General features: G+C 37.4%; 2 long non-coding RNA genes and 1 pseudogene across 5 annotated transcripts in view; 2 read left to right on the top strand and 1 right to left on the bottom strand.

Moving 5' to 3' along the window:
* LOC140612279 (uncharacterized) overlaps positions 1 to 640 on the top strand; it is a 96,928-nt gene extending 96,288 nt beyond the window's left edge. For all 4 annotated transcript variants that reach the window (XR_012013560.1, XR_012013558.1, XR_012013563.1 and 1 more), the window contains one exon: positions 496 to 640. This is a non-coding gene — a long non-coding RNA (uncharacterized lncRNA). The remainder of the gene's footprint in view (positions 1 to 495) is intronic.
* Positions 641 to 656: 16 nt separating this feature from the next.
* Positions 657 to 10,550, top strand: LOC140612292 (uncharacterized). The gene is made up of 3 exons (XR_012013565.1): positions 657 to 1,187; positions 8,149 to 8,226; positions 8,940 to 10,550. It is a non-coding gene; the product is annotated as an uncharacterized lncRNA (long non-coding RNA).
* A 932-nt stretch (positions 10,551 to 11,482) lies between these two features.
* LOC140623999 (U4 spliceosomal RNA) lies at positions 11,483 to 11,637 on the bottom strand (annotated as a pseudogene).
* Positions 11,638 to 14,543: the final 2,906 nt, after the last annotated feature.

The following is a 14,543-nucleotide window of genomic DNA, read 5'->3' on the forward strand; positions in this document are numbered from 1 at the left end:
GGAGAAGGCTGAGCCCCGATCCTTGGGGGGAGCTCCTGGCGGAGGAGGCTGAGCCCCATCCCTGGAGACGGGGTCTGCGGGAGGAGGGGCTGAGCCCTGATATCTGATCCCTGGGAGGAGGCAGCCCCGAGCAGGTCCAGCAGCATAGGGCCCAGATTCCAGGGCACATGTGGGAGCACATGTGGGAACACAGCCAGGATCCTCCTCCCCACCAGGGAGAGGGGGGGATAGGGCGAGGACCCCCCTGCCGGGGAGCGGGGACTCAGGCCGGAGAGGACCCTCCACGTGCCGGGCACCCAGCCATGAACAGCACTCCGGCCCCAGCACCCAGGCCAGTGTGTTACTGGCGGGGAGCTGACCCTGGAGCTGGAGACCTGGCCCCGGTGTGGTCGCTCCTCCATGTTCCACGGGGCGGGGGTGGGGGGGTGGGGGAGGGCAGGGTCCCAGGGGACAGGGCCTCCCGTGTCCACAGCTCACCTGAGCTGCACCCGGCAGGGACGAGGCATCTCCCCAGGTGCACACACCTGAGCATCCGCGGCAGCCCCTCCCCCAGAGACCCGCTGGGAGGTCGGGGAGGAGCAAGTTCCCGACCCAGCAGCGCTGAGAAGCTCCAGGGAAAGTAGAGGGATTTACACTATATAGAACCAGAGAGTACCCCTCCTTTACCCCCCGGTTTTCCAGGATAACTCGTTTTATTATCAGACTATAAATTTCCGTATTTTTCCTCTTTTCCCCCTTTAACTACAATATTACCAGCTCTTGGTTTTTAAGATTCTTCCTTCTTGGCTTTTGTATTTCTACAATTTCAGGTCCTAGATATATTTTCCACTTCTAAAATTCCTTTCAACATATTCAACCTAATTTTGGGAGATATACAAGATACTTTTGTTTTGTGGTTTTTGTTTTCTCTGCTCACTTTGTTCTATGATGGGGGGAAGTTAATTCCTTCTAAAACATGACCAGCAGCACCCACAACCAAGGGGTATACCGTGCAGGTTCATTCTGTGAGGTTATATTTGCTCTTCCTTCCCATCCTGCCCCTCTTTTATCTCCTGTATGTTCTGATGGTCAATGGTGGGGCTCTCTACAAGTATTGCTGGTTTCTATAAATCTGGGACTGAGCATCGCCTAACATACAGAACTGAATACACTCAGAACCAAGAGGATCGCCCTCTAGGACCCCTCAGGTAGACTACTCTCTCCCTCCACTATAACTTCCTCACCACCACCATCTCCCAGTACCCCCTGCCATTCTTCTCTTGTTTTTCCCTCTTTTCTTTTCTTCTCCCTTTTTTTCTCTTCTTCTTTGTGATTTTTTTTTTTTACTACTTTATTTTAAAATTAATTTTTCACTTTAGTGGTCCTTTTGTATTTTTTCATTCTGGTCTTTGTTTTCACTTTCTGGTCTCTGACCTTGTCAAAATCATCTAGGGTGAAATTTACTTAGATTGTGGTTGGTAGTCTTGATTCAGCCCACTCACATAGCCACTCTGCACAGAGCAAAATGACTAGAAGGAAGAACTCACCACAAAAGAATCAGAAACAATACTCTCTGCCACAGAGTTACAGAATTTGGATTACAATTCGATGTCAGAAAGCTTCAGAAGCACATTTATAAAGCTACTGATAGCTACTGATAAAGCTACTGATAGCCAGAGAACGCCAAGAGGGACACAGGGTCAGAAAACATATTTGAACAAATCATAGCTGAGAACTACCCTAATTTGGGAGGGAAACAGGAATTCAGATCCAAGAGATAAAGAGGTCCCCCCCCCCAAAAAAAAAATAAGAAGCATTCAACACCTCAACATTTAGTAGTGAAACTTGCAAATTACAAAGATAAAGAGAAAATCCTTAAAGCCGCAAGAGACAAGAAATCCCTAACCTTTATGGGGAGAAGTAATAGGCTAACAGCGGACCTTTCCACAGAGACCTGGCAGGCCAGAAAGGGCAGGTTATATTCAGGGTCCTAAATAAGATGAACCTGCAGCCAAGAATACTCTATTCAGCAAGGCTCTCATTCAGAATAGAAGGAGAGATAGTTTCCAAGACAGGCAGAAACTGAAAGAATATGTGACCACCAAACCAGCTCTGCAAGAAACTTTAAGGGGGACCCTGTAAAAGAAAGACAAAGTCCAAAGAAATAAGCCACAAAAACAGGGACTGAATAGGTATTATGAGGACACTAAATTTGCATCTTTCTATAGTAACTCTGAGCATGAATAGGCTAAATGATCCCATCAAAAGACGCAGGGTATTAGATTGGATACTAAAGCAAGACCCATCTATTTGCTGTCTACAAGAGACACATTTTAGACCTAGGAACACCTCCAGCCTGAAAATGAAAGGGTGGAGAACTATTTACCATTCAAATGGTCCTCAGAAGAAAGCAGGGGTAGCAATCCTCCTATCAGATAAACTAAAGTTTATCCCAAAGACTGTAGTAAGAGATGAAGAGGGATACTGTATCATACTTAAAGTATCTATCTAACAAGAGGGCCTAACAATCATGAATATTTATGCCCCTAATGCGGAAGTTGCCAAATATATCAATTAATAACCAAAGTAAAGACATACTTAGATAATACTTAAGTGTAGGAGACTTCAACATGGCATTTTCTGCAAATGACAGATCTTCTCGGTAAAACATCATCAAAGAAACAAGAGCTTTAAATGATACACAGGACCAGGTGGATTTCACAGATACATACAGAATTTTGCATCCAAACACAACTGAATATACATTCTTCTTAAGTGCACATGGAACTTTCTCCACAATACACCACATACTAGGTCAGAAATCAGGTCTCAACTGATACCAAAGAGTTGGGATTGTCCCCTGCATATTTTCAGACCACAATGTTTTAAATTAGAACTCAATCACAAGAAATTTGCAAGAAACTCAAACATATGGAGGTGAAAGAGCATCCTGCTAAAAGATAAATGAGTCAACCAGGAAATTAGAGAAGAATTAAAAAGATTCATGGAAACTAATAAAAGTGAAGATACAACCGTTCAAAATCTTTGGGAGGGAAATACATGGCAATACAAGCCTCCCTCAAAAAAATTGGAAAAAACTCAAATACACAAGCTAACCTCCCACCTAAAGGAACTGGAGAAAGAACAGCAAGTATAACCTACACCAAGCAGAAGAAGAGAGTTAATAAAGATAGAGACCAGAAGAACTGTAGAACAGGTCAATAAAACCAGGAGTTGGTTCTTTGAAAGAATTAATAACATATATATGCCATTAACCAGCCTTCTTAAAGAGAAAGACAAATTAGTAAAATCATTAATGAAAGAGGAGAGATCACAACCAATACCAAGGAAATACAAATGATTCTAAAAACGTATTATGAGCAGCTATATGCCAATAAACTAGGCAATCTAGGAGAAATGGATACATTTCTGGAGATCCACAAATTACCGAAACTGGAACAGGAAGAAATAGAAAACCTGAACAGGCTGATAACCAGGGAGGAAATTGAAGCAGTCACCAAAAACCTCCTGACACACAAAAGTCCAGGGCCAGATGGCTTCTCAGGGGAATTCTATCAATACATTTAAAGAAGAAACAATACTTATTCTACTAAAGCTACTCCAAAAGATAGAAAGAGATGAAATATTCCAAACTGGTGTTATGAGGCCAACATCACCTTAATTCCAAAACCAGACAAAGACCCCTCCAAAAAGGAGAAGTATAGACCAATATCCCTGATGAACACAGATGCAATAATTCTCAACAAGATACTAGCCAATAGGATCCAACAGTACATAGGATCATTCACCATGACCAAGTGGGATTTATTCCTGGGATGCCAGGCTGGTTCAACACTTGTAAAACAGCGTGATAGATCACGTCAACAAGAGAAAAAAAACAAGAACCATGTGATCCTCTCAATAGATGCAGAGAAAGCATTTGGCAAAATACATCATCCATTTCTGATCAAAACTCTTCAGAATGTAGGATAGAGGAACATTCCTCAGCATCTTCAAAGACATCTATGAAAAGCCCATAGCAAATATAATTCTCAATAGGGAAACACTGGGAGCCTTTCCCCTAAGATCAGGAACACGACAGGATTGTCCACTCTGACCACTGCTATTCAACATAGTACTGGAAGTCCTAGCCTCAGCAATCAGGCAACAAAAAGAAATAAAAGGCATTCACATTGGCAAAGAAGAAAAACTCTCCCTCTTCTCAGATGACATGATACTGTACATAGAAAACCCAAAAGACTCCACCCCAAAATTGCTAGAACTCATACAGCAATTCGGCAGTGTGGCAGGTTAATCAATGCCCAGAAAACAGTGGCATTTCTATACACTAACGATGAGACTGAAAAAGAGAAGTTAAGGAATCAATCCCATTTACAATTGTACCAAAAGCCTAAGATACCTAGGAATAAACCTAACCAATGGAGTAAAGGATCTATACCTTAAAAACTACAGAAAGCTTCTGAAAGAAATTGAGGAAGACACAAAGAGCTGGAAGAATATTCCAGGCTCATGGATTGGCAGAATTAATATTGTGAAAATGTCTATGCTACCCAGGGCAATTTACACACTCAATGCAATCCCTATCAAAATACCACAGACTTTCTTCACAAAATTGGAACGAATAATCTCAAGATTTGTGTGGAATCAGAGAAGACCCTGAATAGCTAGGGGAATATTGAAAAAGAAAACCAGAGCCGGGGGCATCACAATGCCGGATTTCAGGTTGTACTACAAAGCTGTGATCATCAAGACAGTGTGGTACTGGCACAAAAAAACAGACACATAGATCAGTGGACCAGAAAAGAGAACCCAGTAATAGGCCCTCAACGCTATGGTCAACTAATATTTGACAAAGCAGGAAAGATTATCCACTGGAAAAAGGACGGTCTCTTCAATAAATGGTGCTGAGAAAATTGGACAGCCACATACAGAAGAATGAAGCTAGACCATTCTCTTACACCACACAAAGATAAACTTGGATGAAAGATCTAAATGCGAGACAAGAATCCATCAAAATCCTAGAGGAGAACACAGGCAACAGCCTTTTTGAACTTGGCCACAGCAACTTCTTTCAATTCACATCTATGAAGACAAAGGAAACAAGTAAAAATGAACTATTGGGACTTCATTAGGATAAAAAGCTTCTGCACAGCGAGGGAAACAGTCAACAAAACTAAAAGACAACCTACAGAATGGGAGAAGATATTTGCAAATGACCTGATAAAGGGCTAGCATCCAAGATCTATAAAGGACTTATTAAGCTCAACAGCAAAGAAACAAACAATCCAATCATGAAATGGGCAAAAGACATGAACAGACATTTCACCAGAGAAGACCTACACATGGCCAGCAAGTATGTGAGAAAATGCTCCGCATCACTGGCCATCAGGGAAATACAAACCAAAACCACAATGAGATCCCACCTCACACCAGTGAGAATGGTGAAAACTAATAAGGCAGGAAACAACAAATGTCAGAGAGGATGTGGAGAAAGGGGAACCCTCTTGCACTGTTGGTGGGAATGTGAACTGGTGCAGCCACTCTGGAAAACTGTGTGGAGGTTCCTCAAAGAGTTAAAAATAGACCTGCCCTATGACCCAGCAATTGCACTGCTGGGGATTTACCCCAAAGATACAGATGCAATGAAACGCCGGGACACCTGCACCCCAATGTTTATAGCAGCAATGTCCACAATAGCCAAACTGTGGAAGGAGCCTCCGTGTCCATCGACAGATGGATGGATAAGGAAGAAGTGATCTATGTATACAGTGGAATGTTAGCCACAAAAAATGACGAATACCCACCATTTGCTTTGATGTGGTTGGAACTGGAGGGTATTATGCTGAGTGAAGTCAGTCAATCAGAGGAGGACAATCATCACATGGTTTCACTCATATGGGGAATATAAGAAACAGTGAAAGGGATTAAAGGGAAAGGAGAGAAAATGAGTGGGATATATCAGAGAGGGTGACAAACCATGAGAGACTCCTAACTCTGAGAAATGAACAAGGGGTAGTGGAAGGGGAGGAGAGCGGGGGATGGGGTGACTGGGTGATGGGCAGGGGACAGGATGACCACTGGGTGTTATACTAATGTTGCCAAATCCAATTCCAATTAAAAAAAATACAAAAAAAATGACGGATACAGAATATTCTATCCAAAGCCTACAGAATACACATGGTTTTCAATGCACACGGAACAACCTCCAGAATAGAGCACATGTCAGGCCACACATCTCAGAAAGTTTAAGAAAGCTGAAATAATAAACTCATGCTTATCAATTAATCTATGACATAGGAGTTAAGAATATATAATGGCAAAAAGACAGTATCTTCCACAAATGGTGCTGAGAATACTGGACAAATGAAACAGGACTATTTTCTTATGCCATACACATAAAAATAAACTCAAAATGGATTAAAGGCCTAAATGTAAAGCCTGAAACCACAAAAACCATATAAAGGAACATAGGCAGTAATTTCTGACACATGGACTCTAGAAACATTTTTCTATGTGTGTCTCCCACAGCAAGGGAAACAAAAGCAAAAATAAAGTATTGAGACTATGTGAAAACAAAAACATTCTGTACAGCATAAAAAAACAACAATGAAACAAAGAAGCAGCCTATTAAATGGGAGAACATATATGCAAAGGATGTATATCATAAGGGGTTATTTCCAAAGTACATGCAGAACTTCCACACTCAACACACACACACACACACACACACACACACATCCCATCTGATTAAAAAATGGACAGAGGACCTGAATGGATATTTTCCCAAAGACGACACCCAGATGGCCAATAGACACGCGAAAAGATGCTCAACATCACTCATCCTCAGGGAAATGCAAATCAAAACCAAAAGGAAACCTCACATTACACCTGTGAGAATGGCTAACATCAAAGACAAACCAGTTTTGGCGAGGATATGGAGAAAATGGAGCCCTCATGTACTTACTGTTGATGGGATTGCAAAGTGATACAACCATTATGATAAATAGTTTGGGGTTTTCTCAAAAAATGATAAATGGAAATACCATAGGATCCAGTAATTCTGCTACTGGACATTTACCCAAAGACAATGTAAGCACTAATTCAAAAAGATGCATGCACTCCTGGTTATTTCAGCAGTATACACTGTAGCCCAGAAAAGGAAGCAACTTAAGTGTCCATCAATTGATTAACAGATAAGGAAGATGTGATATGTAGGTTGTGGATAATCACACAGCCATAGAAAGGACGAGACTGTGCCATTTGTGACAATATGGGTGGACCTAGATTTTATTACACTAAGTGAATTAAGTCAGGCTGAGAAAGACATACCATATGATTTCAATCACATGTGAGATCTAAGGAACAGATAAACAGAATTATCCACATAAATTGAAAAAACTGATGATTGTCAGGGGAAGGAGGTGACGGGCAAAATGGGTAAAGGGGAGGGTAGATACAGGCTTCCACTTTAGCCAGTTCTTAGAATTACCAAATATTTTAAACCTATCTTTTTCTTCATTTTTCCTTTATTGTGTGATTGAGGAAGAAATTTTCTTTTTATTTCCCTGATAGCATGTGAGGTTAAATATTTGCTTATATTTAAAAGTAATTTTAATACATTTTTAATGGTTTGTTTAAAACTTTTCCAATTATTGGGTCATTTTTTCATTCCATTTTTTAAATAATTTTTTCTCACATGGGTCTTAAATATTTTCCTCAGTTTATTACTACTTTGGAAAAAAAAACTTGTTCTTGATATACTTTTATAAAAGTTTAATATTATGTAATTAAATTTTTGTCCAATAGTTGTTCTTATAGGATGCCTTCATATTTTAGCTTGTTAAATGGGTTTTTATCCTTTAAGTTTTGAACATTTAATTTTCTAATATTTTTAGGGTTTTATATTTTATGTTTAGTATCTGTAATTTATATTATGAGGCAAAAAGTAAATTTCCAACCCATTTTTCTTCTAGCAGTTTGATAGCTTAACTCCAATCTTTTGGTCTATGATCCATTCGGAATAAAGTTCATTTGTATTTTGTATGTGATAAAGTTTTTGTTTTGTTTTGCTTTTTGGTGTATGTTTATCTAGTTTTTCTAACATAATTTATTGAAAATATTTCCTTTCTTCACTGGCAACTGTGTCAGAAAAAGATGGAAGAAGGAGAGGAGCAAGAACAGGACAAGATGATGCCTGTGGGGAGCCCGAGGGGTAGCACAATAGAGGTAAACCTCTTCTGCTGGTCAAATGTACACATGTGAAAACTGCACAGAATATACATACACACAGAATGCATGTAAAGATTGTGAAACCTGAATAGAATTGATGTAATTGGTGGATTTTAGCTGTAATATACTGTACTTATACAATATGTGACCATTAGAAGGAATTGGCAAATGGTGTATGGGATTTACTTTTTATTTTGTAATAATACTGACCAACATTATCTGTGAAAACACTAAAATAAAAGGTAATACTTTTAACAACAGTAACTTTGACAATTATCGAATCCTTGAAGTTAAAACCAGGAAATATTGAACAAAAAATGTGTTTATTAACGACCAGAGGAGCTACAAATTTTCAAGTCAAGAAGTATTACATAAACAAGCAACTATTTGAGGAAAAATTGTTACTAACCTACTCAGTGATCTCATTTGCTAGAATAAGCTTTTTTATCTCAGTAAAATGGTCCAAAAGGTACAATACAGGGTGAAGAGTTCAATGGAAGTAGTTGACTTTCATAAAACATTTGTGTATCTAAATGGAATGGATCAAAATGCAGTTGCAATAACAAATTAAATGGGTTTCTATTTCCACTGCAATTTTAAAAATTTATCTTTTTTGAGCAATATCTGTCTTCAGAACATATATAAAAATGCCTTCGATAATGATTGTACAACTTCCTAGGATAATTTTTTTTTTTTTTTTTTAATTTTAGAGAGAGCACTCGTGTGAGTAGGCCGAGGGGCAGAAGGAGGAGATGATCTCAACATTGAGTGCAGAACCCAACGTGGGCTCCACCTCAGGATCATGAGATCATGACCTGAACCAAAACCAAGAGTTAAATGCTTGACTGTACCACCCAGGGGCCCCTCCCATGACATTGTTAAAAATATGTTATCACCACATCCAAGGGGATGCAACAGGAAGACAGATGCCCATTCAACATAAAATAAATGTTTTATCATTCAGACAGGATTACACATGAAGCTAACAGCTTTGAAGGTAGTAGGCTCTCTTTTCTGAATGTGTTCATTCACAGATGCAAATGTTCAATCATAGCAGCAACAAATTTGGACTGGAAGTACTGCAAATAGCTTTAAAAATGTAGATTATATAAAAAAAATGGTCCTCATTCATGTATTTTAAAAAGAACTTCACAGCTGGATGGATTGCCTAATTATCTATTAATTCCAGTCCCAAACTACATTTGAAAACGAGAAGAGGCCCAGATATACTAGTGGTGTAGCTCAGAATAAAGCCCTACCTCTTTTTATAAATGAGGTTATACTTTGCAGAACGCTTTCACTAGGTTACCTCATTTGATTATACTGCTTAGAAAAAGGAGACATACGTAGAATTAGTGATGTATAGAAGTTGTCACAAGGTGTCCGTGAGATACTAGCGGAGCCAGAGCTTAGATCCAGCGCTTTTTCCCTGTACAACACTCTAGGGTACTGTTTTGTTTTCCATAATAAGCAGTGCGATGAGCTTGTGGTAGGCAGAGTAATGGTATCCCAAAGGTGACCACTTCTGATCTTTAGATCTGTGAATGTTATCTTGCGTGGCAAAAAAGTTATTTATTTTTTTAATTTGATTGCATTTAGGATCTTGAGATGGGATACTATCCTGGATTATCTAACCTTAGTGCCATCACCAGGGTTCTTCTAAGAAAGAGTCAGAAGAGTCACAATCAGATTCATCTAATGGAAACATATTTGTCTGATGTGGGGCTACAACCCAGCAATACAGGGCAGGCCTCTAGAAGTTGAAAAAGATAAGCAAATGGATTCTTCCTTGGAGCCTTCAGAAAAAATAGATACCAAATGACATTGATATTTTAGCCTTGTGTAAACCATTTCAGAATTCTGACTTCCAGAACTACCAGAGAATTAATTTATGGTAATCTGTTACAGCACTAATAGGAAACCAACACAGAGCTCTTGAGGTAATACTTCTTATTGATAAATACCTTGGTAATTTTGTTGTAGGTTTAATATTCTGACTAGGAATTTGCTTTGTAATAGAAAAATCATTTTAAAAAAGATTTTGATTTACTGCTTCTTGTGTTTTTCTTTCGATTTTTTTCACTACTCAATGAAAAAAAAAGTTTTGATTTCTCATACCTAAGGATGTGTTTTCCACATTGTGAATACTCTTTCAGCCTGTTGATTACTTCTGGGTTATTTTACAGAAAAAAAAAAAAAAAAAGTTACCCTTTCATGGTTGTATGACTTGTTGGTGAATTGTGTGTGGTCCCAGTAACTTAGTATCAGCAGAGACCTATATGGCATGGGATTCTTAGAACCTTATTTGAGTTCTCTGTAAGATGAGGAGTATTAATTTCATATTTATACACATGTATAATAAAAATGTTTCATTTTAAATTATTAAGATTAGTTTTCCATATGGGGCCTCCATTATATTTTGCCTGATTTTTTTAAATGATTTTATTTATTTATTCATGAGAGACACAGAGAAATAGGCAGAGGGAGAAGCAGGCAGGGAGCCTGATGCCAGACTCCATCCCAGGACCCTGGGATCACAACCTGAGCCAAAGGTAGATGTTCAACCACTGAGCCACCCAGCTGCCCCATGCCTATGCTTTAATTAAACTAGTCAACTGAAGAGAATTCTGGCCATATCTATTTATATACTGTTAATACAAGGTTCATTATCATGAATTTGTGCCATACCACCTTTGCTTCTGATATGCATGAAGGTACCAGTAGTGCTTATGCAGGGTCCTAGATTCAAATATAGGCATTTTTTTTTCCTCAGGTCAACAACTGCTGAATTATAAACCAGCCACTCAATCTATGATTAAGGGTCTATAGAGTCATTTCTAAGAGAGAAGAGCCTTTACTGGAGTTATCCTATCCCAATAGGAGGCACTGTTTGCTGGGGAAATAAATGGTGGTCTGAATAAGCCCTGGAGCCCCTCTGGATATTTCTGGATCCATTTACTGTAGATTACAAGTGAACTTTTAAAATTTTCCTTAAGGATTTGAGGAAGAATAACCATAGGACATTCAAATCCTCACTAACTGACCTTATTCATGCATTCAAAAGTAGTAATGCTCAACTTTTTCCTCATTCAGTCACTATGAAACCATGCTTAATTTCTTAAAGCCTTAAGAAGGCTTTCTTTTTTTTAACAAGAAAATAGTATGTATAGGTTATTTAGTTTCTCATCTATTAAATATTCAGCTATAAAATTATAAATTATGATCCTTAACTCACAAATATTGTGTCACACAAAACAACAGTTATGACAAAAACATGTCATGTCTTTATCTGGAGTAGAAATTACAGAAGGAATGAAAAAGACCAAAAGTAGGATCTCTATTTTCAATTAGCAATAATCACGCCTCAGGTAAACCTCATTGGCTATGATACTGCCACAGTGCAAAGCTAGTAGGATCTCTATTTGAAAAAAAAAAAATTTACTCTTGTTCTCATGTATATATGAAATATATTTGAGAAAATTTATTAACTTATTATTTATTAACTAATTCATCAGACCATTTAATAGACCAGCTGGCTTGGACTTGAGAAGTATTAGCCAACTCAGCATTCATTCATACCTTTGAAAAAAGCTGTCCATATTTAATGTATACAACTCAATGAGTTTGAAGATAAATACCCACCTGTGAAACCATCACCACAGTCTATGCATTAACATATCCATCACCTCTAAAAGTTTCCTCCTGCCATTTTTATTCTTGGTCATTGTGGTAACAACACTTAATATTGTATATTGAAAAGTTTGCTAGAAGAGTAGCTCTTATGTTGACTAGAGGTGCTATTCTGTACAGATCTCTAGGACTTATTCATCTTGTCTAACTGTAGTCTTTGACTAATTCTTCCTCCTTTTCCTGAGGCAGTGTTGATTCTTTACCCATACGCTGTATATATCCTTCAAGCATCAAAAGAATAACCCAGTGTTAAATTACCATATCTCTTTCCTGCTATTTACCTTCAGTTGTCTTCTGTGCTTTTATGAGCTCACTGACTACTCTAAATCAATGCACTTAAATAGTCTTATAAATATCCTCTTGCCTACTCATCCAGAACTCATTATTATTTATGTTGAAAGAATAATGAAGCTCTGGTTCATCGACATTATGATTTATATCACTTTGAGGAAGGAAGGAGATTACAATAACTTAAACTCACTGCTGTATAGTTTTTTTTTTTTTCAATATAGACTTCAACATTTTTTGTAGGTAATGCTTTATTTTTTTTTCTAGCAAAGCTTTGGAAATTTGCAGGAAATGAATATATGACAATTTTTGGTTTACTGAGCCCATGTTTTTATTTTTACACTCCTAGATTACAAAGATTAGATTTTATGATTTTCAATTAACTCCACATGCATGGGACTCCGGTCAATAATGCTGATGATATGGGCAAAATATTTGTACTTTAGGATCAAGGCTACATAATGTACTAATTCTTATTGGGGTAAAAAAACTTTCAATAGTTTCAAACATACAGCAAATCAAGTAATACTTTAAAAAATGTTGCAAATGCCATCAAAGGAAAGACAGTGATTAAATCATACAGTATTAGGCAAATATAAGTCCAATAGTTTTACTGTATTCATAATGAAACGATTATGATAAGAAGGGTTGTCTCTAAATTGAATATGGCACAGGAATCCATGTATTCCATAAAGGTATCTATTGAGTATATAATACTGTACCCATTTTTACCTTATTAACTCACAAGTTGTTTCAATACACATTTTCCTTTGTCAGAGTAATCTGTGTGCAAAAAAGTAATCTCAGTTAACTAGAATATGCCCAATAGCATGTTCTCTGGCAGTGTCCATCCAAACTAAGGTTGGAGTTTTCATTTTATTTTTCAAAGGAGAACACAGCTCAAAAAAAGTTTATCTATTAATATAAGCTGCTCACTCCAAATGCCATGTTTGGGAAATTTTATAACCTGGTTATTCACATATAAGCAAACAACTTTTACCCCTGCAAAAGATTTGACTACTCTTTAGCTGAAATTTTAGTCATACACACAAGGCAACACACACATTTATATTCTAAGTGTTTTCAATTGTTGTATGTAGTGCACTTAATTTTGCAACCTCTCATCTAGTTGTAAAATATGGGACACAAGCAAGTAATTAAGTCACTATTTTAGATGGCATTCAGAGAAGTAGAAATATAAAATTCAATAGGATGTACAATTCTCTTGGAAGAGGTAACCCAGCAGTCAGGAGATAACATCTGTAAATATTTATGCACTCAACATAAGAGCACCTAAATATATAAAGCAGATATTAACAGACCTGAAGCAAGACCTAGCAATACTATAAGAGTAGAGGACTTTAATACCATAGTTTCATTAATGCTGATATCATCCAGACAGAAAATCAACATGGAAACATCAACTTTAAATGACATATCAGGCCAGAGGACTTAACATATGGAGAATTTACTATCCAGAAGCCACAAAATACACATTCTTCTCAAGTGCTCTTGGAACACTCTCCAGGATAGATCATATGTTAGGCCACAAAACCATATTAGAAAATTTAAGATTAAAATAATATGAAGCATCTTTTCTCAACACATTGGTATGAAGCTAGAAATAAATTACAAGAAAAAAATAGAAAATTCACCAATACATTTCTATTAAGGAACAGGTTTGAACAGCCAATGAGTTAAAGAAAAAAAAAAAAAATCAAAAGTTAAATTTTAAAATACTTGAGACAAAGATAAATAGAGATAAGATATAGCAAAATTTATGGAATACAGTAAAAGCAGTTCTAAAAGGATGTTCATTGTGTTAAAGCTTACCTTAAAAATAATAGAAAAATCTCAAGTAAAGAACACAAGAAGAATAAAGCCCAAAGTTAGTAGAAGGAAAGAGACAACGGAAAAGTTAAAAAAAAAAAAAAGTTCTTAGTTTTATTTAAAATTTTATTATTTGATTAAGAGAGAGAGCAAGCACAAGCAGGAGAAGTGGCAGAGGGAAAGTAGATTCCTGGCTGAGCAGGAGCCCAATCTAAGGCTCAATCCCAGAACCCTGGGATTATGAACTGAGTTAAAGGCAGACACTTAACTGGCTGAGCTGCCCAGGTACCCCCAAAAGCTTGTTCTTTGAAAAGATAAATAAAACTGAAAACCATTAGTCAGACTCATAAAAAATAATTCAGAAATGAAAACAACTAATACTACAGAATTACAAAGATCATAACAAAGTGCCACAATTATATAGTCAACAAATTGGAACAACCTAGAAGAAAAGTATAAATTCCTGAAAACATAGGACCTCCACGACTGAATCATGAGAAAGTAGA

Source organism: Canis lupus, chromosome 2 (assembly GCF_048164855.1).
Source record: "Canis lupus baileyi chromosome 2, mCanLup2.hap1, whole genome shotgun sequence".
Classification (NCBI taxonomy): Eukaryota; Metazoa; Chordata; class Mammalia; order Carnivora; family Canidae; genus Canis; species Canis lupus.